Consider the following 25766-nt stretch of genomic DNA (forward strand, 5'->3'; position numbering starts at 1 on the left):
GTGGGTTCGGATAGCAAGCATGATCATAGGCCAAGCATTCGGTAGGTTCTGAACAGGCATGTTTCCAACGGGCACTGCACTAGGAGAAAATGCTTTTTAGGCCATTGTTGCAACACCCCATGCAACCATTATGCCAAAATCACTTTATAGCCCAGCATTGTTCCTGGGGGCTTGCTTTGAACAGAGACAGGGGTTACCATCTCCCCCATATACAACTACCCGTTATCATGTGACTGAAGTTCCATTCTTAGGTCATGTGATGACAACTGAACCATCTCATGACAGCGGAGCAAACTCCATCCACTGAGGAGGTTACTAGATGGGGCTGAAAGCTTAGGTTAATTTCTTGTTGAAAAGAATTACAGACATGGTTTAGTGATATTGCTTATTGTTGAATTGCGTATACTATGATACCCTGTTATTGTTGTTATTTTGGGAAAAATGTCATATTGTGATTTACTCTTAAATCATAATATGGCAAAGTCTTTGTGAATCTGAACATTGTTCTTCCCAACAGATCCCACCGCTGTGCGATTAAGACACATTAGGGAATAAGAAGGGTTCCACCGCACAACTGTTCCAGCAAGAGGTGGTGGAAAGAACTCTACCGTTTATTGGTCTTATTTTTCTCTTCTACCTTTATGTCTTACCGAAAGCCTTATTCGTCCATATTGCCAAGTGTGAACTTTCCCAGTTTAATGCAGGCCTGATGTTCTCTTCAAACTGAATTACAGCCAGGTCCTTGCACTCACAATAAAGTATAATCTCATTTGGGAGGCCTCTGTCATCCAGGAGCCTCTTAAACCACTTTCTCCTGGACGCTCTCACCCACACACACACACACACACGCACACACTCATCTGTCCACCACTGGCAGGTCACACAGTCTGCCAAATCTGTCAAAACACACACACACACACACACACAAACACATCAGGGATACACAAGGATGTTGTATTGTTTTTAGCTCCAGGGGCAGCTGTATGCACAATTCCAGTCTATTGAACTGAGGGAAGAGAAGGCTCATCATTTTTCATTTGTTATATCAAAATTGTTCAGGTGTGCAAAAAGTATAATCTATTCTTTTACATAATTCCTTCCAGTCGGCTTTGAAAATAAACAAGTGGGATGTAAGCCTAAATATGCAAGTTGTGAAGTTCAACCAAAGGAACATTACAAAGATAGTTTATGTATTGGTGTTCTCTTTCCTTGTCTGTCATCACTCTCCTTTTGTTAGTGGTGATAAATGCTCCTCAGCAGTGTTTCATTAAGCTCTTTAATTTGGACTACAATTCAGAGTCCATACCTTTTGGAACACAAAGCAGATTGTGTGCCTGGTAATTACAAAACTTGAGGATGGTGGATGTCTGAGATGGATGTAATCTAGACATCAATCTTTGGTTCCCAAAGAAAGCCAACATAAAATGTATCATTGACACAGGAAGAGATTTACAGGAGAGTAGAGAATGCATACCCTATTCATGTTGAACACTATTCAAAGTATTACATGATATATTTCCCGAGCACAAACTAGCTTAAACTCAGTACTTTTAAATAAAACTATCTTAAAACATATTTTACAGATAAAACAAATAAAATATCACAACTAAATATTACTGTCTGGACAAGTGAATTCAGAAAATGGCGGCTACACTTGATACAGCTACGATTACGGCGTCCACACGTGGGAACTCACGTACACACACACACACACACACACACACACACACTACAGTACTCTGCAAAACTTAGCTCTAAAGTACCCTGAAATAACAATGTAACAGCATTCTCTAAAAACATCTGACATGTTAGCAGATTCATACCGACATGTTAAAGCTGTTTAAAATCCACAACATACCTGAAAAATGGAGATAAATAATCACGAGAGTGATGTGATGGTTTTTCTGGTATGTGGGTGGAGACCAAAGCAATCGATCTCAAGATCAAGACCACTATGCAGATCACAGTTTAACACTAGAGGTGTGTCTCAGGGCCTTTCTCAATATGCGTACTCATAAAGGCCTTAACTGAGCCAACGCAGAGTGATACAAAGTATCATGTTTTTGGAAACATTGGAACAAATGTCTGTATGTTTTTTAACCATGAGTGACTTTTGAACTGCAATGATTAGTTTTACTATTTCACTGTTTCGAGATTCCCCTATGCCACTTTAAAGACGAGCAGGTGTCTGTCTCTGCGGGAACCTGGGCAAATGTTGTTGGAACACAGACAGTTCTCGTGACAGTGTCGAGGTCCCCCTGGAACTCTGTCACCACTATCCCATAAAAAATACACACAGACATGGCCTGTACAGTTTCAAGATTCCCTAAAACCACCATTTTCCTTGATTTGACCCACACTGGTAGATCTAAAATCCATCTCAATAGATACGGGTCAAATTTGACCCGAAACAGCATCAGTGTACAAAAACTTGTAGCACCTGTACAAAAGTATAACATTTAAAAATATTTTCATTTTTGTGTATTTTGGGTCACTTTAGGAAAAGTCATCAAATTTCAGGCTAAAAGAATGACGTTTAGGGTATTTTTACTGCTGTCAAATTTCAAAACGGGTCATATTTGACCCTAACAGTATATAAGGGAGCAGAAAAGAAGCAGAAAAGAGCAGAAAGGAGACATCAGGAAGCAGAAAAGAGTAGAAAGCAGACATCAAGAAGCAGAAAAGAGCAGAAAGCAGACATCAAGAAGCAGAAAAGAATCAAGAAGTATAAAAGACAGGAAGAAGCTGTTAAAGTAAGAAAGGTAGGTAACGTGTGTCTGTGTGAGAGTTTTTTCCTTTACAGGAGGATCAAGAAAAGAAAAGATGGATATAGAAATTGTAAATCTACAATGGTTTAAGGTAAATATATTTATGTCTATGCATGTGTTAAATATGCATGTGTCCATACATGGTACATCATCTACAAGGGGGGATATCCAGGGGGGCCCTATAACAAAAAAGGGGTTCCCGATGCCCTCTATGGGAAGTTGCCAGCAGGGTACATGGACAGTGAGCTGTTTAGGAAGTGGTTTGTCGGGCACTTCCTGAAGTTTGCCGCACAGGAACGCCTGCTGCTGCTCATCATGGATGGACATCAATCCCACCTGGATCTAGAGCTGGTCCAGGCGGCACAGAGTGAGAGGGTCATTCTCCTGTTCCTGCCGCCACATACGTCTCACATCCTTCAACCTCTGGACGTGAGTCTCTTCGGACCTTTGAAGGCAGATTTCTCTGGTGTTACAGGAGATTTGTCGGCAGTGAGCCACTCCTTCTTGGTTTCTAAGAAGGAGTTTTCAAGGGTCCTAAGAGACTCCTACCAGAGGGTGAAGGATCGGAGACTGGTGGTGGCTGGGTTAAGGAGGTGTAGCCTCTACCCTCTGGACCCAATGGCCATCGACTGGTCACAGGTCATGCCGTACAGGCCATCTGCCCCTCCTCATCCCAATCCTTACATCACCCATCCCCTGGTGACATCAGGCCGGATAACAGTAGACCTGGCTCACCTCCTGGCCGAAATAAACTACAACCGTAACACCGACAGCTCAGGAAATGTCCGACGTCATCGTGGAGGCGGAGGACCGTGCTGCAAGGCGGGAGGCCCAAGCTCTGGCCAGAAAAGACAGACTTTCCATCGCCGGGCCATCATTCTGCTCTTCCCCCTTTTGTGCCTCCCACGGTCCCCGGCTGCCTGCCAGCAGCACAACATCACCACCGAGCTTGCCTGCCGAGGAACACCGCCACCTTCCCCCGTCTCCTGGTCAGCGCATATCTATTTTGCATTTGAAATCACGTATAAATCAGAATGTATTAACTATTGTTACGCATAAACATTATAAGTATGTATTTTAGTGATGTAAGAATAAAATATGATTATTATTTCAGAGCCTTCAACATCGACTGCGGGATGTGGCCTCTATGGGTCCCAAACTCCTTCCTCTCCCTCCCACTGTGAATACTTTAAATAATCTGTAAATATATATATATATATATATTATAACATGATGGTGACATTAGTCATGAAGAAGAGTAAACAAAACATAGTTATGCTTTTTCTGTTATTTATACAGCCTTCAAACCGAGACCAGACCTTCATCATCCAGATCCTCGTCTGCTGGACCCACGACATCCACCGGTAGTGTACTTAATGTAAACTTTCATTGTATGCCAACCCATGAAAATCTGATAATTTTCTTTAATTCAAAGTAAAAAAATATTCTGTTAATAGGTCACACTCCTGAAGAAATGGAGCCGACAGTTTGGGAGTAGTGCAGTAAACCTGACCCTCCCGAGAGCTCGGAGGGATTGGTGTCGTGGGTCCAGTCTGACAGCTGCCACACATGGTATCACACTGTGTGTGGGCTGGGACGAGGAGCTGGATGATGAAGAGGATTATTTGAAATGTTATTTGTGTCCTGACTTTTTATTTCATTTTGTTTTTGTCTCGTTTGTTTTTAAATAAATATTTGCATCATCTTTTCAATCATTTGCACTAGTTATTTGTCTTTTGCTTTAACAATGTGGATTTTCAATCATGAATATTTGTGTTTTAGTTAATAACTCTTACTCTGCACGGTGTTTTATGATAGTAATTGCTGTATACAATATATGTGTACATAATTGTTAGATAGATGACAGAATGGATATATAGAACAAAGCAAAAATACAATTTATCGATCATGTATCATTTTTCAATCGAAGAAAGCAAACATACAATTTATCGGTCAATTTATTATAGAAACATACAGTTAACACACACGCTATCAGTCACTTTATTGGCAGGTCTCATCCTGTCTCCTAAGTTCTTTTTCTTATTTCATAATTTATCAGTATTTCCTGTTTTATTTTGTGTTGCTTACCTCTCCTCTCATTTCGAAGAAGTGTAGAAGAGAAGAGAATTTCTGACTTCTTGTTGCTTTATCTTCTTGAGAAAGGGGGTGCAGTATATGGCGGGAACAGCAAACCAATCCCATCCTAACAACTTTCTTGATTATTTTACCTTATTTTACAGAATTAATACGTGCATAGTTTATTTAATTTTTCCATATTTGAAAGCTGGGCTATCTCATCTGAATGGTACCAAACTATTTAATATAAATCACTTAAAACCTGATCAATTAAATTAATTAAATGATGAATCCAACAGTTACACAACATCGATAGACCTTGTTATCATGACACAGACAGACCTATGTACAGTATATACACACGTGTACCTATATGCATAATAAATGAATGGATAGGATTAAACTCAACATTTCAGCACAGTTCACTGTCCTGGGTGAGAGGCAAGATGGGAAGGGGAGAACGTCCCTCCCCCCTCTGGTGGTGTGTGCTTGCAGGCAGAAGATCAACATCCAGTTTATATGGCAGGAGACTAAAATAATTGTAAACAGACTTGGCTATAATAACTTTTATAAACTTAGACGTTTCAAATTTGGAGATTTAGTAAACTTTAAGCTTGCACAATTAATGAAGGCATTATGAAGGCACCCTATCGGGAGTCGGTAATGTAAGATGACGTTTTGTATGAACAAGATTAGAACAAATGCAAAGAAAAAAGTTAAACGAGTCATATTGTGAATGATTTACAAATAAAGTTTGTTAGTCTGAGGTAGATTAAAAATATATATACAAAATACAAAGACTAACTAAGACTAGGACTAGCAAATCAATTAAGGTACATGTTATTTTGCATCAAGACTCGGTTTCCTTACTTTCCTTTTGCATGGTCCATAACCCATCTTGGATCATCAAGTTCAAAACCATCCATTCTGTCATCATCCATGCATTTATTCACTTCTGCTCTTAACTCAAAACATCTCTTCAGGACATTACCCCGGCTGAACCAGCGCACCTCAGTAAAGTAAAGTACATCACCATATGTTGACTCAATTTCTTCTAAAAAGGCCCTGAACTGACAGTGCTGTAAACTCCTGGACCTGATGTAATTGATACATTTCAGGATAACACACATGACATATTCATATTTCAAGCATTTGCTGCACAATGCCTGTTGGTGTATAATGCAGTGCACAACAACTGCTAGATCTGCATTTTCCTCCTCTAACTTTCTTTGACCAGCGCTACCAGTCCGTTTTTTTTTTGCCCGTCATTGATGGGGCTCCATCTGCGGTGATGCCCACCAGTCTGTTCCATGGTAAACCAGCGCGCTCAATCGTGTCGCACAGCTCCTGAAAAATATCCATGGCTGTGGTGTGACTATGCATTGGACAAAAACTCTTTTTTTCTGTCACTTCGAATTGGTCATTAATACCCCTGATGAAAATGGCTAGCTGGGCATTGTCGGTTTTGCCTGTGCTTTCGTCAAGTGCCACTGAACAAGCTCTTCTTTTCTGGACACAGAATATCAGCGACATGCAACATGCAATCCTTCAGAAACTGTCCTTCGGTGAACGGTTTCCTGCTTTGGACATTAACTCTATCGCCACATAACTTGCCTCAACTGCAGCATCACCATTCTTCTTATGGAAAATTTGACCTTTGCCATTATTTTGCACATTTTTAATAGAATTTTGTTTTAAATACAATTGTATATCAAGGGGTAGTTTAAATTAATATGAAACTAGAAAAAATATGAAATAAAACTTGTTTTGTGGGCCAGATTATATGATATATTTGGCATTATGTAGCGGGCCATAGGGAGGGGAGGGGGAGCCGGAAATGGCAAGGGGGCCGGCAGTTTGAGACCCCTGCTTTAGAGGGATATTCTTTCAAAAAGTCACCGCATTGCTTCCTTTACATTCATGCTCTCACCCTTTATCCCTCAATAAGCAGCCCTTTCCACCCCCTATCACAATGCTATCAGAGCCCAGACCACATCCAGCCAGACACTCACCTTCCCCTGTGCTCTCACTTTATTCCTTCACAAAGACTCAACAATGACCTATGTAGACATATTGTACAGCGAGGTTAGTCCCAGCAATGCTAAGTGGAATTGTGTGTCTGTATGCCTGTTGGGGGAGGGGATGCTTCCAGTACTCCACCAGATCTTCTGTTATGTGATAGAATCTTCACCCCCCTCTCCTTTTCTGCTCACGAATTCTCACCGCTGAAGATGGAGAAGTGTGATAGCATATATGAGAATGTCCTAATGTCTGCCATCTCCATCGTCTGGCTCGCTATTCACAGAGGAGTTTTAGAATGCTGATTCCCTCCGGACACAGCCGTTCATCCTGGGTGAAGGAGATGCATTTTGTCTTTGTGGAATTCGGGGAGGGAGATGAAGTGTTTAAAAAAAAATATATCATGAATCTGTATCTGGTGGGAGTGTACAGTGAGTGAATGTCAGATATTTTAAAGTTTTAAAGTTGGTATACAAACATGTTTTTGAATGTGGTCAACATTGCTTACTTGTAAAATAAGATATTATTTTGCCTTTCAGTGTTGTAAATTCCATATTTTTATCAAATTTCAATATAATAAAGATAAAAATACAGGAATTAGATGGATATACACATTCCAGGTTTTTACTATATTTAATTTTATTTTTGTGTGTGTGAATGCAATGGCCTTCCTAAAAATGTCCTGCAGGTAGAAAACAAGGATCTTGGTCCAAAACATGCTTAAAAACCATTAACATGCAGAGGACAAATGAAAACAGATAAATCATGGAAACCAAGAGAGTACAATAGGTGAGGTTGAGAGTGAGGTGCAGATGCTAGCACATTGAATAGCAAGTTCACATTCATGACTTAAAATAACTTGGATTCAGATTATTCTTGGATTTCGATGATTCTATACTAGAAAACATGACTAAACGTGGTAATAGACAGGGACTTAATCCACCTGCATGCCCAGTGTATGTGAATGGTCATGTGATATTCATTTTCAGGCATGTTAGTATGGACGGAAATCAGTTTTAAAATGGTGATGTAATGCTTGTGTGGATGGAAAGCGTTTTAAAACAAAAATGTATTCGGGTGGATGTAGACTAAGAAGGAAGGGGGCCTACCTCATCCTTAACCGTGGTGGGGCCAGCCCGGTGTTCCCTTGCATCCCCAACCATACACATTTAGGTTAACATTTAAATGCAGAGAGAAGCTAAACCAAGATTTTGTCCAGTTGTGTCATGTACACAACTGCTCTGTCAAGACAGGTACTGATGCAATATCTTATTAGAAAGCTACAGTTCTTGTAATTCGATGTATGCAAACCATTTCAAGATACAATCACAACAGCAGGTACAGTTAACGTCTCTGTCAAACAACCACTCCAAAAATAGCTGATCAAATATCGCCGTGACTCACCGATTATGATTCATAGCATATCCCTCATCATTGATAGTCCTGCAAAAACGGTCTTGCTAGATTGCTAAGGGTCCACACGATCCAATCCAGTAAAAGATTTAGTCCAAAACACATTAGTACGTCCATCAATACCCACGGAGGGCTGTTGCATCGTTTCAAATTAGCCAGCAGATATTGATCATTTTCTATGTATTTTTAGTCATATCGCCCGTTAACATGTAAACATTGCCGGTCTCTGTGTCTCAAAATGGAGGCTGCATTCTGCCGGTTAGATTGACACCTCATTTGACCCAATAGGAGCTTCCATAGCCTGGTCACATTCTGGAACAGCCAACGAGAGTCCGCTTTGAAAGACAATGCCCGCCTCTCTTGCTTTGAGTAAAGCTCGAGCCAATTGCAACATATCTTGTTGAAAGTCAGGTTTCATATAGCCAATGAAATTACGAAGAGAACGCTATGCAGATTCACGCAAAGCAAGCTGGGTAAATGTTTGCGAACTCAAATCTCGCACCGTCAGTGAGGTACTTGTTACTGATCTTGAACACCAAAGTCAGGTTACTGACAATTTTCAAGAATCTGTGAAAGTTGACAATGATTAAATATAGGTAACCATATATCAACATGAATAAGCTGCTGTTTGAAAAATGAACACGTAGTTTATTGTAGGCTGGGCATTTTGCCTGGTGACTATGAGTATCCAAAAGTGCTTTTATGCAGACTTACCCTTAGTAAGATATGTGTAAAATATTAATTTTCTGTTGTATTGTTATCAAATTTGAACTTCTACCAGGTACTATGACTTCATGTTATGGTACCATTGTGTTTTCCAGCTAATAAGTCCCAGCCATAGTTAACTGCAGGCATCTGTTGGCCAAAAAAAAATCCAGGCGGAAATAAAAACCTTCTGTTTCAGTGTGTTGTAGCTTCATTAGCTCAATGCTAGTAGCACTTACAGTGATTCTGACTGTTTGTGAAGAAACTTCAGAGTGTTACCCTTCAATAGAGACTAAAACCATACATGTACTCCCAATGGTTCAATAAGAGCTGTCAGTTTACTTTGGGTACGCCTTGGATAGGCGTTTTAGGCAAATTTTACAGGAGTGATAATTAAGGGATGAGGGTCGTTTTTCATTGTCCATTCCAGTGTCAACACAGTACTTCCTCCTCCCCTCTTTTTTTTCTCTCTGGTGTGTGCCCTCTGCTCATATACGATCCGGGCTGTCTTATTGATGTTTAGTAACCAATCAGTAGTCAGAGATGGGTAGTATTCCTATTACTTGTATTTGAAATACGTATTTCAATTACTTTTGAGTATTTTGTAATTTGTATTTGATAGGGCCGATAAAAATCAAACGTAATTTGTAACAAAATACTTTAGAGTGGAGTAACTTTGTATTTAAAATACTCAAAATACTTTCTCCACGGATCAAAAAACAGTTCACGAGTTCAGTCTTCAGATCTTCCAAGTTCAACGGATTGTCTGTCAAGGTAAATAGTTTATCTGAGTGTGACAGATGTCAACTAGCTTGATATATAATTTATGTCTGGGTCTGGCTACATAGCCTATTGTATAAACATGGTGATGGTTATAATATCAAGCTCGATGCTAACATGCTAATGACGCTAGCATGCTGTCTAGGCTAGTGCATAGCCAGTGTTTAGCAAGTTAACTTGTCAGTCGAGTAGCTAGCTATATAGGAAGAGGGAGATTGGGAGCTTGTATGTTCATGATAACCTTATCAAGAGACGTCTGACCATCTAATCTTGCACTGTATTACAAGTTATGCTGTATCTTCTCAATGTGAATGTCATAATGCTATATCAATTACTGGCAGATAATATAGTTCACAGTTAGCCAGGCTATGACAGTAGATGTCCATTTGTTCAAAAAAACATTAAATATCCAATTTATTAAGCTCGGGCCCCATTTGTAGGCCTCTGCTCGAAAATGGCATACCCATACTAAGGAGACCACAGTTCTGTAACTACAAGGTCTATTTTAATAATTTTTGATGCTATAATCAGATAACACTTGAGATTTATTCAGATGGGTAATATTGTGTATATGTTGCTGGTTAATATAGTGCATGAAGATATTACACAGCTCAAATTGAAAATAATCAGGTTCGCCTGAAAAAAAAAGCACTTTTATTGATATTATGTTTTTGAAATAATGCAGCTGCTGCCTAAAACTCTCCCAAATCATAGCACAACCGATCAGTAGTTGTTGAATAAAGGTTGGCTGGGATAAAGTGAAGAATAAGAGGCTTTAGTACAGAGAGGTCACGCGAGGTCATCATTTTCGAACCAGCTCTTACATTATACTTTCTCATACTATATAACTATATATTTCACTTTTTTTAATCACTCATATTATTCAATACATCCAAATACAGCCGTTAGAAATCATTTTGACAGCAAGGGTCCTCTCAGAGCCTGTTTCTGGCTGTCATCCATAGGATTTTCTCAGTTCCTGTGTGTGTATGGGGCTGTAGCTCAGCCTATCATCGGTCGATTTCAGTCAATGAGCCCGCCTTCGACGCGTCAGTCTCAGGAATGCTGGCATCGAAGCGGGTGTTGATTGACAGAAGTTTCAGCGAGTAAATTTGCAAGAAGTGCTGCGTCTCCCCGAGCGTAAATTTCCGTTCGCCGGAAGTCTGACCACTCGCCCATGGTGGATTGACCCCCCTTCTACAGGAAACAGCACAGCAGTAAACATGATGCAGTTGCCAGCAATGATTCTAGCTTTGAACCGGATAATCTTCGACGTTATTGTTCTCATTTTTCATAAAACGTGACCAAAAACCAACGATTTTTTTTGGCGAAGTGCAGTGCCATGGTACCGTTGTCCACTCACAGCTTTCTACTGGTTCCACGGAGAGAAAAACCGAAGGTATTTATGCATTCGGTGACGAATGCTGATGCTAAAAAAATGCATTGGTTAGCTCGGTAGCCGCTAGCTTCGGGGTGCAAATATTGATTTGCAGTACACATAACGGTGATTTCTGCCCAGGATTTCGTGCATTTATGCCACATTTTCTAGATGCTTATATTAGTAGTCTATAGTTGTGTTTGGAGTGTGTAAAAAGTGACTTATATGATAGGGTTGCCCATACGTTGCTGTTTAATCCGGTAAAACAATTGTACGAATCCACAATATTACCGAAGAATAAGGCAATTTTCCGAACAATATTTTCAGGGGTGCTGAGCCCGAGAGCCCCCGAATTCGGGGGCGTCGTGCTTAAGAGGTTTTAAAAGGCATATAATTAAAGTATTCTTAGTTTTATTATTTCATACATTTTACAGTTGGCCAGGTGGACAACATGTCTCAGCAAGATGATGTTCAAGAAGGACCATCAACAAGCACAGATGTACTAAGTTACACTGACATTCTGTGACTGTTGACTGTATTTTGATACATTTATTTGAGGGGTATTTTGTATTTTGTATCAAAATACATTTTGATGTATCTTTGCCCATCTCCGTCAGTAGTACAGAGGACCACCATGTGTTCTCTTCAGACATGGAAAACTTAAAATTGCTGGCTCATCAAGCTGTTCATGTGATATTCAGTTATTCAGATATAGATTTAATGTATGGTTGATGGCGGAAATAAATGGCTTAAGTTGATAACGGCTTTCAGGGCGATAAGCCACGCCCCCTCTCCGGTGCGTCTGGCGCGAATGGTGCAAATGACCACAAATGGTCCCCTGCGAGTAAATGCGGCGTGAATGATGCGATTACGTCCGGTGTGAACGCACCATTAGGATCTGACATGATCCACATCATGACATCTTGGCCTTTACCACCTCAGGTTAGGAAATATTGAAGACCTTCTACTGTACTAGGAAAGTATCCTAAAATGGGGCATTACCAACTGGTCTCGTAACTGCTCTGCTCAGGCCGTAGAGCCCTACAATGAACCATCAAATGTACACTCACCAGTCTGCAGGACAGATGGTGCAGAACCAAATCTGTTGGTCTCATGTCTCAATAAAAACTTTCATGTAACAGCCACGACAGAAGTTTTACTAGGTCAGACCAGTCTTTTGAGAAAGAGAGAGATGTTCGCTTTCTAAGATCACTGTACTGTAAGATCACATATGTCAGTCTGGAGGTCCTGGGTAATGATGGAGCTGAGGAATCGGAAGGACTCCACAGTGTCGACTGGGGAGTCAGACAGGTCAATGGGGGTGGGTGGGGCTTGGTTATTTTCTAAATCCACCCCCATCTCCGCTGTCTTTAGAGCGTGAAGCTCACAGTTGTCTGCAACCGGTCACCAGATGGTTAATCTCACACCTGTAGGCAGACTCCCCACCAGAGTTGTTTGTTGTCTCAAACTACAGGAGCTTGTTCATGTCTAAATCAAGCCATGAAACAATGTAATGTAAAATAAATAATCCCTATTTCTGCTTAGTACTTGTTGTGGTCCCAGATATCCCGGGAAACTAAACACTGTGTAGCTGTGGGTTACACTTTCTTACCTCCTTACTTTAGAGATTTGAGCTTTGAACTGCTTTGCCACTAGCTCTGTATCCACCTGAAGGTTGGTTCTCCACCTTGGCCTTGAACCTGCCCCTCAGGGTCTGTGTGTGGTGTCTGGATCTTGGTATAGATGGATGGGTGGTCATGCTCTGCCTCTAAACAGCACTCCTCCGCCCTCCCATTCAGTGATTAATGGTCTTTTAGTTGACAAATCACCCCTGAGGCTCAAAGATGGGGGAAAGCGAGACAGACAATTGCTGCTAGACAATCAATGCCACAAGGTTTCTTTCACCCCCTCTGGTCAGAGCTGTGTTTTCTCAGAGACTAGTTGTCTGACTTTAATTCATTTTTATTTGAAATATATGTCTAATTGTACTTGTAAGTGACCAGACTTTACCCTTTGAATTTTTAAAATGAGTAGAAAATGATTTACAGTCGGTCAACATAAAGATGTTATAAATACATGAATTTCAGTATCTGGGGTTTATTTTTATACACAATGGAAATTAGGCAAAAAGGAAGACAAAGAAATGTCACTATAACAATCATCTTACTTGATTGTGACAGAACACCACAGAAATGGAAGAAGAATAAGAGTATGGAGAACTTCAAATATTTTTAAAAGGTAGGCCTCAGGAAAATGTTTTTACATCAATGAAATCTACCCGAATATGGCAAATGTGCGGGTGTCATGATCAGTTCCCCCCCAAATCATTAAAACGGTATTCTACCTCTAGTGTAATTAAACAATGTAGATGGTGTAAGTTTCATGTGTCTCCGAAAATTCTGCTGTCACTTTGTTCAATGGAGGTAAATAAAGTTTCATCTATTCCACTAGGTCAATCTTCATGCCATCTCTAGCCAAATCACTTTGGTAAAATGGTATAATGCAAAACACAAAACTGAGCAATTCGTCATGTGAGAAATAAAATAGAATTTCTCTGAAGCACAGTGTTGGGGATGATACTAAACACTCTTTTACCGATACATTTGACACCATTTGTTTATGGAACACAGCATACATAAAGTGAAACTTGAAATCAAAAAACTTGGGATGTACCCTTTAAAACATTTCATCCATTTGTTTGGTACCTCCAAAACAATTGTGTTTATTTATGTAATTTATGTTCATTTTAGATTCTATCAATTCAATACTATTCCAACAACATTTGCTGAATATATACATTACAATATACATAATATGTACATTGTTTCACTTTATGAACCATAAGAGAATGCCTTAATCATTGTTAATGAAAGCTAGATTCCAGGGCCGTTGAAAAATTACAGCAATATAGAATCATGGAAGATATTTTTTTTAAAAATCAGGAGCTATGCCGACAGACACAAAACATTTTTTAATAATTCATCTGACTGTTCCAAGTATTCCTTTTTTTATGAAATTCTCTTTTGATTCATAAATGACAGTCAATTCTGTTATAAGGTGCATTTTGAATGGGTAGATAATTTTGGCAGAAACAAGGAAAACAAAATCCATATGCACCACTAAACACACACACACACACACACACACACCTAACCCTTACCTTAACCTAAACCTTACCCTAACCTTAGACCAAGTGTTCACCCTAAAATGTATTGATTTACCTTATGGGAATGTTCATTTTGTCCACATAATGAAGGTTATTCCCCATAATGTGACTGTTTGAACAGATTTCTTTCCTCAAAAGACAGGTAAAACACACCCACACACACACAGCATAAAGGTTAAATCCTGGAGGAGATTGCTTCCTCCATTTTAAATAATAAATGCGATCATCCTCTCTTTGAGGGACATTTTTAGGTTGAACAAACAAGGTGAGTTGATTAGTCCGAGACTAACAATACCAATGACGAGCAGGATGTCATTTCGGACACCTTGTCGTTGTGTATAACAAAATGGGGATGGGAAGTGTCATATCACAAGTGTATTGTGTGTATTGCTTAACTCATGGGAAGAAGCGTATATAGCATAACATTTCTTAATTAAGTCATCATTACGCATTTTAAGCTTTTCTGGTGTCACTTTTCCAGTGTTCTCCTGGTTGCCAATCCTGTTTTTGTTTGAGCCATCGACCTCCCACCAGCCCACCATGAGGAGTCTCTCTCACATGTTATACTGCCTCACTTTCTCAGAGTATATCATAGTCACACAGATGCATTTACATTGCAGTCAGTACAGACTACATGGTGTACAAATGCAGGTTTATCTGCGAACATCAAGGATGATACAAACAAATAGGCTGCTGTTAGTGTCCTGTGTGAAAGAACAAATCAATTTAGATTTATTCATCACGTAACTTCCTTACGTAAAATCACATCCGTAGTTATTTTAACATAAGCCACAATCTTCTCCAAAAACATAACTAAGTATGACAATATTTTCCTAAACCTAAGTATTTTGTTGCCTAAACCTAGCTAAGTTGTTTTCTGCGATAACGGAAGTCGATTTTGAAAAGACTGTGTGCATGTCACGAGCAGAAATTGACAGATGTTGCTTGACTTTGGTAGAAAATTGCACAAAAATGTGAAGTTACTTTTTCGTAGCACATACAAACCGTTGTATGAGGATACGTTGACAAATGAAATGGAAAAAAGCTAAAATAAATGTTATCGAATGCAAAATGACTTACAATCTGTCCTGTCATTCATACAGCAATTGGTGAGAGTGTGATGTGCCTACAGAGGCTCTAGGTTTTATTCTTACAATTTCTTAATCGTGCCAAAATATACATCGGTCTCACAGCGATAAACACCACATGTTGCAATTGAGGAATAGAGCTGAAACAAGTTATTTAATAACCACAGATAAAGTCCCTGCACTCAACATTCTCTTATTAGAAGATGAGAAAAATATATGTTTGGGTGACATCACTTCACACCTGAATGAACTGAATTATTTTTTTCTAAGATGAAGTACTTTATTTTAAGATGCACATTTTTCAAAAGCTTTCCGTTATGTAATTGAATCTTTTATACAGCCCTCATTTCTACTTGAAGCGAGAGAAGAACATTTATTTATTATTAGAGATGGGACGATCACGCTAGTATAAGCAGTCCCAGCCAGTGGCAGCTCTGTGTCCCTTAATAGTTGCTATAATCAAAGTGATGATGTCAGAAAGCCCACCTCACCCGGTATAGCGTCTTTCAGTAACATATTTGCTGGTGAGTGCGCGATGATGCCTTCACAGACTTCATCCCTGCCTCGGCATTTTCCACTCTACACCGCATTTTGGCCGCCGCTGCTGTTATTACGGATGCGAGATCCATCTCAAGAGGCGGGGGCAATAGGCGTGCTGCCCAATCTGGGCCATCATCTCTGCTTGGCTCCTGAGAGGGATAGGCTGAGGAGGGCTGGAATGTCTGTAAAGGTTGCGCAGACCATCCAGGTGGCCAGAACGGGATCCACCATTGCAGGGCAGTTAAGTGGTCCATGTTCCAATGCTGCTGCGAGGAAAGTAGGCTAAATCCCTTGTCCTCTGCAGTTGGGTCCATTCTCTGTGTTTGGTGGGTAGAGGGCTGTCTTATGCCATTGTATAAGTGTATGCAGCAGCCATTTCTTCCTCATATGAGGGTTTTGGCAATAGACCAGTCGTTGGTCACCCTCTTGTGAAGCAGTTCTTGCAGGTCAGGAGACAGCTCCCGGTGATGCACGCCACCTTCCCATAGTGGGAACTGCCATTGGTGGGCGGAGCGTCGCTGAAGGGTGCCTTTAAAGTTCTGGAGCACTCCTTGCTGAATACGTTGCCGTTTAAGACAGCTTTGCCGCTTGCACCGACTGTCTGCAGAGAGAATCGTTTGTGCCAGCCTGCCCTCCATCCTAGACTTGTACACCTCCAGAGTCAGGAAACTGGCAGGCAAGATCACTGCAGACCCTTCACACCCTGGACACAAGCTGTTCCAACTCCTCCCCTCTGGTAGGCGCTACAGGGCTCTGTACGCCAAAACCACCAGACACAGGAACAGCTTCTTTCCACTGGCTGTCACTCTGATGAACAATTAATCAGAAAAACTGCACCTCTATTTGCACTATTACCACCATTTGCTCTAATATCCCAAATCCATTGTCATTGTGTTTATGTTCATATATATTCATACTGTAGTAGTTAAATGTTTATGCTTAGGTTCTCTGTTCTACTTTGTCATCTTTAATGTCCTTGTTTTTATATTTTTCTTGTTTATTTGTATATTGCATGTATGTACGTTGAGAGCAGTGTGTAAACCAGAGTGAAATTGGCCATGTATAAAGCTGATTCTGAACTAACCCCCCAGTTGCTTGCTGCTTCGTGGTGATGACATTGGGGCTACGACATGTCCCTGTGCTCCTTGATAAATGTGCTGTACAGGGTGTCCAACGGTGGATAGCTGGTCTGCAGCAACGAAACTTTAGGCAGTCAGGGTCAGTGTGGTTGGGTCGAATTTTTTTTTCGGGTGAAGCCTGTGTGTGCAAAGCCCTCTTCCAAGGGACCCTTCTGCTCTTAACCCGTTCGTGCGAGAGTGTAGGATGTAGAGTAGCGACACGTGCTGCTTTATATTCTGTGGGATCCGCACGTATTGGGGTAGGCACGTCCTGATTGGCCAGCTACTCTTATGCAAATTTTCAATGGACGAATACCTGCTTGTGATTGGAAGAGAGTATTACCTATAGAATCCAGTGCAAAGCTCCGCCTGTGCTTATAGAGCTGGGGTTATAATATTGAATATATATCAGCTCCTAGCTTTCCCTTCAGTTCAACTGCTGTGAGATGACAGATAAGCCACCTCGCAGTCTCGTCTTGAAAGGATTACACAGCGACATGAACAAGGTGGGCATTATTAGGACAGATTTGTCGCTCACCTGATAAGCTTATGTGAACAGCTTTATTTTTCCCCAACTCCTTTTGTGATGACTTGTAATAAATACATTAGATTAAAATCCATGTCAAATAAATGATTTACAGAAGAATGGACAACCTGCATTTCTCTGGCGACAATTTCAGGCGATACTCTTTCAACAGGTTGAGCTTCTGCAGCAACCTCGTGCTATTCAGGCCCTCAGGTCCATGTAGAGTTCTAAATAGACTGACAGTTAATTATGAGCTATATAATATTCAGATGTGTTCAGTTTCTCTCTTTCCAGACATTTACTGTAGAGGCAAAAGTTTCCTATTTTTACAAAAGTGTAAAAATGGTAAAAGGGACTAATGCTTACCAAAAATTCACACACTTGAATATAGTGTGTAATACAACACAAGTGTTATAGTTTTTTTTTATATACTTGACAGAAATACACCAACACTTTTCACTCACTTTATACTCCATTCTCATGTCTCTCAAACTATTTTTAAATACAAAAATACTTTGATACAACATACGAAACCATTTCAAGTCCATCAAATGACAATTTCAAAATACTATTTCATATTTCAAATATACGTTCTTTAAATACATATATCAGAAGTACTGACCATTCCATGACAACTGGAAATGAATCCCAAACTGCTTGTCAACTAAAGACTAATGATCTGAAATGCAGAGACTTGGTAAATTGAAATGGTTTTTTTTCTATAACATCCAATTGTGAGTTTTATACACAAAGAAAAAAAGACAGCAGCACATCTACGCAGTATCTTTGAGTATGCAATGGATGCATGCGATTCCTGAATAAATGTCATTGTGCTGGGATTTGAGGAGCCAAGGTGAGTGATGCAAGGAGAGGGAGGGGACATAATGGATGACGTGGCACTCAAGCCCAATTCCCCCCTCTTAAGAAAAGTATTCTGCCTCACCACTGCTCTGCCTTGTAGAGAGGGAGTGAGAAAAGAAAGATGAGGCTAGAATAAAGGAGAAAACATTTGTAGGATATATATTCTGTAGCAGTTAGTCTGTCTTTGTAATGATAGAAGTTGCACATTTAAATCAGAAATCCACAGTTCCTTGTGGCTTACTCGCTCTTATTTTTCCCTTTCCCTCTTTTGTGTCTTGTGTCTCTTCCACCCATTTGCAACCCTTTTCTCTCTTTCCTTTCTTTCATATCTTCTCTCCATCTGCACATTCTGATCTCTGTGCTACAATAAATGTCACACTGCATCAGACCCTGACCGGCGGCCAATTCCGAAGCCAGACGACTCAGACATGGCTTGAAAGAGGCAATCCATCCTACCTAAACCCTCACTGTTTTTATCATGATCTCCCTATCCACTCCATTCCCTCGTTCTTTTTTCTATTCAACGTTACCTACTTATATTTTTTTTTATCTCTTGGCTCTCTCTTACACTAGCAAATTATCACATAATTCTTTCATTTTTGCCTGTGTAAGTATCACTATTTCATTGCTTGCATTAAAAGCAGTGGGTTCCCTTCCAAGCAGTTTTGTCTGGGGGGGTTTATTCTTGGCAGGAGGTTGGGGTATATGCAATATTTCTAGCATGTGTGAGGGACTTAATGAATGAATCACAAGGAAAGGTGGGAGAGATACTCCTGGAGCTTTGGGATGATAGTTACCGATGGAACAAAGATGTCTTTGGCTTTGAAATCGGCTCTCATATATCACCATCTATTATTATGCTGGTTGATATTTTGCTCTGCTGGCTGCGAAAAGAGCAACTACAACAAGACTTTGGGCCTTATTTTAACGATCTATAGCGAATTAGTGTGGAGTGCATGGCGCAAGTGCATTAAGGGGGGGGTCCAACTCCACTTTTGCTAGTTAAATGGAGTATAATCTGGGCGCAATTTGAGGGGCATTGGGCAAAGGGGTTGTATTTAGTTTCTTAATTATACAAAAGTGTTTTGGGCGTAACATTAATTAATTAACTAATCAGACTCATCAAAAGCCAGATGCGCCTGCACCTGGCGCACTGCTAACTAGCAAAATGAAGCAGATCAAATATGTTGTGAATATTACATCTATCTTTTTCAATAAACAGTCTGTAGTTAAGTCAAACAATCCTACACAGCCACTACTGGAATCCAATTCTAGAAACAGCTAAATACTAATCATATTAGTGTAGTCTAGTCTTTATCTGTAACTGTGCAGGAATACCGGCTTTAATCCCAATTAAGTGACGAAAAAGCTGTGCAGCGTACAAATGTAGCCTTAGAATTTGAATACCAACGTCATGATTGAAGCTTCCAAGCATGCAATTTGGTTTAGCCCTAGAATTGTCTTATATTGAGTTCCATATTCTATTTCCTGATTAGGAGGGTACTCTGTTTAATATTTGTCGCGTCCATTGAAGGGGGGGGGGGGGGGGATGAATTAATGTTATGGAATATTGAAAAGGGAGAAAAGGGTTAGGTATGTGGTCATTGTCTGGTGGACACGCTGCATCTGCCATTTCCCAATCCTCTGTCCCATCATTAACTCCATTTCACTGCATATGAGTAATGCACTGAAAAGTGTTGCTGTGTGTACCAAGCAGAGTGTACATGCATCGTGAACTCGCTTATGTAGGCTAGGCGCATCTTGCCATCTAAATAATGCCTTTTAAAGCAGCAAAATACTTGTCTTGACTTTAGACTAAGTTTTTGTTGGTCAATGGCACAATCCCTTTCTGCTGCCTCAAGAAAACAATGCACCAACAAGGGGCCTGACCAAGCCTAATTGTAAGACCAATACACCCATGAGCACCACATAGGTGCAAGTATATTTTGTACTTCCACAACCTGGGGGCTGGGCAAAAACAAATGACAAGTGTATAGGTCTGAAGCTATCAATGACAGTTGTACTGTACCTATGCTGTGTGCAGCTTAGAGCTGGCAGTGAGATAGGGCCCAAAATGTCTAAAGTTTGTGCCCCTTTAAAACTGCAATGTTTATTAGATGCAATATAAAAAGATGGACAAAATGAAAAAATGGCAAATGGAGTTTTAGCAGGTGCCTTAAATTATTTGCCATGGAAGACCAACACTTTCTGTAGATTATTGCAAGTGTTGATCAATGGACTGCTGGACAAAAAACTGGACACTCACTCCTCCATAGCACATGGTTTGATATATCACGCACCATTATTCTTAGATTTTAAGTTGTTGGACTATTGGATGGTTTGTGATGAGTGCCAACTGTTCGTGACTTGAAGGATGTTTTGACAAGGTATTCCCAACATCCATTTTATCCCTTGGCACAGAGTGCGCCTCCCTCTCTCTGTTCCACCTTTTGGAATAATGTTGTACATGTGTCGGAGGGTCTTTACCGTTGATGTTGTAAGTGGTGGTTAGAGCTTAGCAAGATATCAGTCTTAGTAAGTGCGTTTCCTGTTCACTGGCATTTGTGCTCCCATCAGCCTTCACAAACACGTGATTGGGTGTCCAAAAAAAGGCAGTTGACCCCCTCTTGCTTGCTAATAAACCTGGTGTATGTGTTGATATTGCTGATCTGTTGGTTGACAAGTTCAATACCACAGTCACGTGATGACACTTGAGAAAGCTCTAGTCACTGATGCAGTTGAAAGCTATTAAGTGGACCTTGAGTTAAAATTATCCTTTACACACTATTTTTTATGTTCCTAATGAATAATCTGTACATAAAACTGACCTGGCTATTTGAGTTTTGTCTGATTTCCAAGCAAGTTACTGGTCACCTTATGCATGGCTTGTTCAACCGATGGCTGTACCGATGTGAGGGTTCCGGGACAGATGATGTCGTATGTGTACAGATTGTAAAGCCTTCCGAGGCAAATTTAGGATTTTGGGCTACACAATAAATTGAGTTGAATTAAAGAGCACTGTATATTATGCATTACGTCAATAATGACCATACCTGATCATGGCCAATGGGAGAACACACAGTGGATATGCATTTTTTTAATGCAGATGTCTAGTCAACAAACATACTATATTAGATGTTGGCAGTCTAAATAGACATCTGTGTCAATACAATATTCACCTATTGAAATGATTTATCATCTACAGGTAACAGCAAGATTATTCAACAATATGCGGTATTCACACAAGTGAATCTGTGCACTTTTCCGTTAAATCCCAATAAAAGGCTACATTTTCAATCCAAACCCATTCGTTTTCCATTGCTGTCAAACCTGCAAAGATCATAGAGCCTAACAAACTAACATCACTCATTCAACCAGCAATTAACATGAGGTAACAGAGCGAGTTGCCATCAGGAGGGTGTTTTTTCATTTATGCTTACAAATTAAAGCTCAACAAGATTCCAGTCAGTGTGACCTTGGAGTGAAGCTCATCCAGCTATACAATTGACAATTACTGTTTAATCGCCATTCAGTCCAATGCTTGCAAGCTGTAATACACAGTAAATTAGTCTCAACAAGGCAGAGAAGAAAAACAACGATCTTTATACAGACCAACAGGTATTATTTGAGTTACAATACAATAGAGCAGCTACTTTTACATCCAGGTTGTTTAGTAAAAAAAAACGAAAAAAAAAACCATAATAAATCAAATGCGGTAAAGAGGTGGACCTTACTGGTGTCACGGGTGGTGGAGGACTCAAATGCAGGCCAGACAGAGTAGCGTGAAGCAGGTATTTAATGAAGAATTAAATCAACACAGGAAACTTACAGGACACAGCAAGGGATCCACGAATAAGACGGGAGACGAGGGGGAAAATCCAGCAGAATGAGGCAGGTTAGGCAGCCAGGAAACCCGGGAACAAGACGAGCCAAACGGGCAGGTTGAAAATGAAAATGATCTGGCAGTGAGTCCGTGTGTGTGACTGGGGTTTAAATAGTGAATGCAGCAGAGTGAGCAGGTGAGCCTAATGAGCTGACGAGGTGGGTGTGACTGGCAGGTGTGCTGAATAAACTGATTAGGCGAGAGATGGAAAAAACAGGATAATGGAAGCAGAGCTCTGACAACTGGAATCTATTTTTGATTGAATTCCTGTATTTTCACTTTAGATTGAGATATTTATTTTATTTTTAACCTAATTTTGGGAGTAGTGCAAGTGGCAATAATAATTTTAATTTATTTCTAAGCTGATTCCATGTTCTTTGTGAATTCTGCAGGCTCTTAACATGTCAATGGGGTCTCCGTGGTCTCCGGGTTCCTCCCACTGTACTGTAGGCACGGCAGGCTGCTGACTGGAAAAAGACCATTACAAGGAATGATACCGTTTTTTTGAAGCTGAGGAAATATATAAATAAATGCTTGATATAAATAAGTAAAGTGGCTGACACGTATAAAATGTGGTCCCATTTGCCAGTGATCAATAATCAGCTTAAAAGTTAAGATTTAAAGCAGCATAATGGTGTTGATCTCAATTTTTTTAATATCACCCAGGTTCCTGCTACCTAAACTTCGAGCAAATTATCCAGTCTGAAAGATAATCCAGTTGCATGTTTTTTTAATACTCCCTCAATGTAACCCCACATTAATCTCAGGCCAAAAGCATTCAAATCACCATCCAGGCCTCAGATTAGATCCGACCCAACTTCCATCAGTCACTGGAAGCTGAGACACCTCCCTGCATGGCTCATCATCACACGTGTTTCAGAAATAAGGGATGGCTCCCTCAATCAGAGACAATAACTGTTCTACACTGGCTTAGACAGCAGGTTGTAAAATTACTGTTACAGTAACTGAATTTTAAAGGTGAATGAGTTATTCTTTTTTTTTTACAAAAACAATCAGACATTGCAATTTGAATGGGAAATACATTTACATTTAATTTAAAAAGTCAGTAACAAATCCCCTGCTATGATGTGATGATATGATATCAACCGTCAACACAGTAATACATTTTATAGTAAACATAGGTCTTGACCAATATGAAATGGGGGTGGATGATGGCATCTTTTATTGAAGAACCATTTAAAACCATACAACCCAATTGGGTGTCCCTTTTCTGTCAGCTCAGTCTACTTGCTCTTCCTTTTCTCCAACTGTCAACCCATTGACAGGGGCTGGACATGTTGGATGAGCACAGAATCCAGCTGTGACAACCATTTATGTGTGATTAATGATCAAGCCATAGCCCGGTGTGGGTGACTAGAGGTCAAAGTGACATCAAAAAATGTGTAAATCATGGCACTTTGTCCTTGACCATAAGTCATCTATTTTCTGATGGAGATCCAGGGATTCTGATTGCCCACCTAGTCATATTGACATTAGATATGTTTTCCAAAAAGATTATTTTATGAAGTAACAACAGCTTATACAAAGCATAAATCATGGCTAGAATTTGTGCTTTATGATTCTTTACGTGATGCAATTTGTTTCTACTGTATCATACTCCTCTTATGATTATTTATTTGTTATCACTTCTTGCCTCTTTGTTTTGGTCGTTATTAGTGTCCAGCAGCAGCAGGCAGATATTTAAAGCAAACAAGCTCGGATAAACCCACAGTACACCAGCTACTCAGCGTCCTGAAAAGAAACTCAAAGTTAAGTCTGCTATTACTTTTCAACAGCTGGCAGAGAAAACAAAGAGCTAAAAGCAGAGTGAATGTTAAACTTGTATTATTATGATTTCTTATCCTCCATGGCAAATGAGCCAAATGAAGCTCGAGCATAAGTTCAGACAGGAAGACTATACTCTTGCATGCCTAAGCCCGTAGTTTATCTCTCATACATCTGCCATCACTCCTCATGCAGGCACACTCATTATGTCCTTGGTGTTATTGTTTGGGGCTGTCAATCATATCAGCTGTCTAGATCAGCTGGTCTCTCTAGCCAATAGCACAACGACACAAGGACATCGTTAGCCTATCATCTGGCTGCTGTCTCTCTACCTTCAGTATGTTCAAGCTGCTGTTATGCAACCCTCCACCTCCCCATCTCCGCCCAACCTTCGCAGATTCATCAGCTTCATCAACTCATCATTCCATCAACCTCATCAGCCACCATCACCACCAGTGTCTGGACTCCACGGGGGGGATTTATATTGTTGCCGCTCAGGACAATCACAACTCGATCACAAATCTCCTCGTTGAGTTCAAGCGCCAAAGAATTTCTGTGTAACTCATTAACGCAGCATCTGTCTTAATAAATGTTAACTACTAATCATTCACTTGTCTCTCCTGATTGAACTACATTTACTAGTAAAAACTATGGGATGTAGTTAAAAAGGCTGCAAAAAGAATAAGTAAGTGGACCAGAATGGGATTAATAATAAAAACACAAACAATTGTTAGATCACAAACCATCCAACGCAAAAGCTGAATCAGAAATCAGAAATGGCTTTATTGCCAAGAAGGTTTTTACATACAAGGAATTTGCCACTGTGGTTGGTCCATAACAATAAACATAGTAGACTTTACGTTAATGGAACGTGTGGTGTCTATTGGGCGGGATGGGAATCCGTGTCAGTGGGGGTCCCGGGCAGTGTGCAAAATACTCAGTGGCAATTGGGGGTTGCCTCCCTCCATGCCCCACCCCTCACTGAGCGCTCCCCCCAACTAACCACACAGCTGATCGAAGGTTTAACCAGACTGTTAGCATCGCTGCTCAACACGTTCTATATTGTACATGCTATACCCTCCAACGGGTTTTACCATTGGATAACCCTACCAACGCTGTGCCTCGGCAAACCCTGCACTTTGCACTCACTGCCCAATCAAGAGGTAGCAACCACCCACTATAGAACACAAGCGCATCGCTCATCCCCCTTGAATACAGACACAGCACTTAGCAAATCATTTGTAACCTCCGATGTCACTGAGTTGTCCCTAACTGCTAGCCCACCGTTAAGGCAGCAACACTAGCTAACACTCTCATGTGGCTCAGTGAAGAGCAAAGTGGAGGTCTTCCTTCAATCAGAGGATCGGCGGTTCGATCCATTTACCATGGTAGTCCATTTACCATTTAATCCATCCCAATATTAGGAACTACTGCTATACATGGCCTGGGTAGCAGTTTTGGGCCAGTGCCTTTCTCATGGCACTTGTGCGGTGCTCAGGAGGCAAACTGTTACGCTCCATACTTGGAGATGTTACAACAGCCAGTGAGTGTTAGCTAGTGATGCTGCCTGAGCTGACTGAGCAGTCGCCCACAAATGCAGAGACTTAATTTAACTGTGTGCTGTGTACATGTGTGACAATAAAAAGTTGATTTAATTTTG

This window comes from Anarrhichthys ocellatus, unplaced genomic scaffold (genome assembly GCF_004355925.1).
Source record: "Anarrhichthys ocellatus isolate YVR2014 unplaced genomic scaffold, GSC_Weel_1.0 scaffold101, whole genome shotgun sequence".
NCBI classification, from domain to species: domain Eukaryota; kingdom Metazoa; phylum Chordata; class Actinopteri; order Perciformes; family Anarhichadidae; genus Anarrhichthys; species Anarrhichthys ocellatus.